The sequence below is a fragment of the Pinus tabuliformis genome, chromosome 7 (assembly GCF_031772625.1).
Source record: "Pinus tabuliformis cultivar Carrire ecotype Pingquan chromosome 7, CPIR1, whole genome shotgun sequence".
NCBI lineage: Eukaryota > Viridiplantae > Streptophyta > Pinopsida > Pinales > Pinaceae > Pinus > Pinus tabuliformis.
Genome location: NC_142293.1, coordinates 1,724,639,658 through 1,724,644,302, shown reverse-complemented (window position 1 = coordinate 1,724,644,302; position 4,645 = coordinate 1,724,639,658).

Here is a 4,645-nt window from a genome sequence, read left to right as displayed (position 1 = left end):
ATGGTATTGACGGAGAGTGATCTCGATGAGATCGGCGAAAAAGTACGGGACACTACAACTGAAGTGCTGCAACAGTTCGAGATGCAGTATATGCAGACACTGGGGAGCATCCAGAAGGATCTACGTGAGCTACAGATCCAGGCTAATAGGATACAAGTGGGTACGGGTCAAGCGAGCACAGCAGAAGTGAGCCTGGCACCGAGGATGAGTCAGGCTGCGGAATTGGTAAGGACCTTGGGCCTTCGAACTGTTGCTTTACTAGAAGGGTCCCTATGCACAGAGTCGGTCGATGACTGCATCATCTTAAGTACCCTTACGAACATCGGGCTGAACATTGCAGTGCTCTCCAATGAGCTTCTTCATGTGCTGCAGGTAGGGGTGACAGAGGAATTGAGAGCTCGGGAGTAGTGCGATCTCAATTTACTCAGTGAATATAGGGTGAACAACGAGCAGATGTTCACTGATAAAACATAGGCCTTAAAGGAAAAGGAAACACTGTAGCCACAGAGCTCCAAGTTGGAGGCCGCGGTTGCAGAGGCATGCAAAACAGTGTCAGAGCTTCACATTCCAGAGGACGCACAACTGGAAGCCAATATCAGGAAGTTAGTCGCTGGCGTGCGTGAGGTAAAGGTAGAAGTTGGATGATTTCAATTTGAACTCAACATGAAAATAACGGAGCTACAACTTAAATTATAGCCTACGACTCCACCCGAGATCAGGGAGGATCCTGGAGCCGCCATCAAAGAAGGGATGACCACTTTGGATGCCGCAGTCACTGACTTCTCGGCCTTATTTGAGCAGGAAATGGAATTGGTAATGAATTTGCAGGCAGACCCAAACCTGCAGATATTGAACACAGAGGTTCACAAGTTGCAGAAGTAGTACAATGAGGTCCAGGCGATGGCACACTCAATTGCTCCAGTGCAGTGCCTTGCCAAGTTACAGGAGGGGAAGAAACTCCTCGCACAGGTAGAAGCAGCCCAGAAGAAGGAGGTCGTGCTTAAGGCCAGGTTGGGACCTTGGTTAGAGGAAGCTTACCAAGTCACAACCAACATTCAGGAAAAGCTGATAGGCTTGCAGCAGACACAACAAACGATGAAGCTGGCTGCAGAAGGACCAACTACAGAGCAACTAGTAGAAGAGGTCAAGCAAGCAGCTCCACAGAGCTCTGCCGAAGTCACAGTCATGTAGGTGGAGCTGGGGGATATTCACAGCAAGATCACAGTGCTAGCCGAGTGACTCGAGGGTGAGTCATGACCTTTGTGTTGGGGGCCTATTGGGATGGGGTCCCCTGGGTCAGTTTTGGGGTAAAAAACCCAAGTTTTGATGTAAATTTTGGTAAAAGATGAAAAGTATCCATGATTTGTGGATGCAGAGTGTGTAGATAGTTAGGAGTCAAAGGGGTTTTAGCCCCTTGTTTATGTGAAATCTGAGTTGGTCTTGAGTTCCACCCTTGGTCCACGGACCATGGGATTGTATGTAAAAATCTATAAATAGGTGTGTCTTAGAGAGTCTAAGGCATGTCTATGTCTGAAAGAGGGAAAAGGGCAAGTAAGGAGCATATAGATAGATGGAAAAAGGCTCTGCAGCTGAGTGCATGGAGGCCTAGAGTAGATTCCGTAGCTGAGTGCATAGGGCAGTTTTGAGTATGTAATACCATATTGAAGATCAATAAATAAGACTGTTGAAGAATCCATGTGTTTTATCTGTTTATTTCTGTTATTTATGTTTCTGATATATGTTGTGATTGAATAATGTCTTTATGAAATATTGATCCACTAATGCGCGACTCTATGGGATAAGTTCTAATAATGGTATGCAATGCATGTTAAGTACTTTCATGAAGATTATAATACATTATGTTATGTTTATTAAATACTTAAGTAGATCTGTGCGAGCTTAGATCTAGGGTTATTTTATGATGCACGTAAGTGGATGATTCAACAGTTAAGGGTCCACAAAGACCTATCGTAGACCTTCGCGAAGGTCTAGAGGCTATTTAAAGGGAGTTACAGCACTGAGCCCTAGGGGCTTATAGATCTGTGTGAAGGTAGATCTAGTGCAATTAAAGACATCACACTGATATCTGGATGCAGAAAGTTGGTTCCAATATCCCCCCATACTGCTTCAGGTGAGACTTCATCCTGCGCTACGCAGGTTGATGCTGAAAGGGCCAGTAGTGTAGGGTTTTGTTTGGCACAATTAACTCTAAACCTGGGTCAGGACCCACTAAGCCAACACTATATGTGAGTGACAGTTGAGAGTTCTTGGCTAGAATACCTCCTCAAGCTTTGAATTGGGATCAGGGGTGATTAGTTGCAAGAAAGACTGAAATACAAGCCAACCTAAAGTTGGGTGGAGAGTTGAAGTCCCAATCTCAGTTGCTAGACTTCTTCATAAGATAAGTGTTCACTTATGTCTTTTGCATTTGAATATTATGTATATGTTTTTTGTGTTGATTAAATGTTTATGTTAATACTGAGGACTATGATTTCCTATAATATTATGTAATGTTGATTTCTTGTGTAAATTCAGTGGAATGATTGATTCCTATATTTTCCTTATGAGCTTGAATCTCATTGATTTCCAATCCTGAGAGATATGTAAATCTATGTGTGAAAATGAGCCTAAGAACAATCTAAATAGCCTGTATATAAAAGAGATGGGTAAATCTCTATTAATAACTAAATTCTTGTTTGAAATGACTTGAACATTAGACATTGGTATATAATTGTAAAGCTTAGGAAAGGTAGCTTTATATATATATATCACAAGTGCAGGTGAGATAGCCCGAGAATTCTCAAAGTGTTGACAATGGGTGTTACTAAGTTTAGGAGGGATAGTCATGTTGATGATAAGCCACAAGTTGTATATATGCACATAGATAAGCCCCAGTGCGTGGCACCAAAGTTCATGAGGGGCAGTGGAATGACTAAGTATCAAGGGTGCTCAATATATATATATATATATATATATATATATATATATATATATATATATATATATATCGGGTTGAGGGCTAGAGTAGAACCTTGATAGGTTGGAACAGTGACAAGGGCCCTCCTTCTCTCTGTACTTCATGGGGGGTGAGTCACCCCCCCCCCTCATTCCGTCGATTTGATGTGAAGGAATGTCCGTCGTTGATTTAAATATCATGAAACGAGGATTGGAACCACAAGTGAGGGCATCAGCCCCACCTCGAAAGTGATGTCACAAGGGGGGGATCCTTATTCTAATATGGGTCATTAGTTTCCCTGGATCACTACAACCATCAGATGGAAAGGACCTTGGGAGTTTTTTATTACATGCACAAGAATTCAAGCAAGAGATGGAGGCCAGGGTGGAGGACAAGGCCATTAGGCAACAATAAAAAATTGTTGTCTTGGGCCTCAGGGATGGTAAAACCTTTGAAACATTAAATTGTTTTACAATGGGAATTTTAGGGTCTGCGCAAAGGCCAGACCCTAGTGGGACCTAGACCATGTATTCGACAATGTGGAGATAATGATGAAATGGTGTCCAAGAGGGCCTCCATGTTGCATGTGCCAGTGGCTTTTTGGTGGGGTTAAGTGTGCAAAAAATAGGTGACATGTGGCACTCCTGGAGGAGTCCGAGTGGGTAGGATGATGTCAACATCACATCATCTCAATGTTGATGTCATCTTGGTGGTTCAATGGGAGAGGTAGCAAGAAAGGGTCGAGACCTCAGCCTTGAGATAGAAAAATACCTCCTACAAATGACAACAAAGATTATTGTCCTGGGCTGAAAAGAAGGTGACGTCATCTCGGGCCTAGGGCCTTGAGCATTTCCAAATAGAGTTAGGGAGGTCAAGATGAGATTAATGTGCCGAGATGGAAAAATGACTTCCTATTAAGCATTGCAAACAAAGTTCATCTTGCCTTAGTACAAAGGTGACGAGCATAAGACAAGGGCAAAGGAAACCATCGAGGGGTGAGGGCTAAGAGACAAAGGTTCTCATTTGGAAAAGGAAGAAAATTACCATCTCGCCCTATAAGTTAATGCTTGGGAGCCTCACCTTGTGCTAAGTGTAAAGTAGGTGAAATTTCGTGTGATGGGGAATTCTCAAAACATAAGCCGTGGAGGGGGGGAGGTTCAGTGGTGCCATGATGTGGTGAGGCAACATGCCACATAGGCATGCCATGGTGGCACCATATAGACAAAGATATGACATGGACCAATTAGGAGACTAATAAGGCAGTGAAATGGGGTTCCATGTGGGCACCACATGGATGCCACATGGCAGAACTTGATGATGTGGCAAGAAGTTATTGGCCAAAAATTTAAATGGCCATATTTTTTGATCCAGGAGTTGGATTGAGGAAATATTTATATCACTGGTGTCAAGCCAGGTAGTAACTCCACAAATTAATTCATATATTATTCCTTCAGGTTGGTTTTTATTATATACATGAGGGAGACACTATTCACTTCATCTCCCTATGACTGTTCATATTTCTTATTATTTATTTATATTAATTACATTCACCCAATCCTGATGATTAGGTGACAAAATTCCCCCCCTTAATCTGAAGGGATGTTGGTGAGTCCAAGCATCTGTTGGGTCCCTATAATACTAGTGATTACCCCATTACTATTGTAGTTACACCCCTATATTTATATTTTT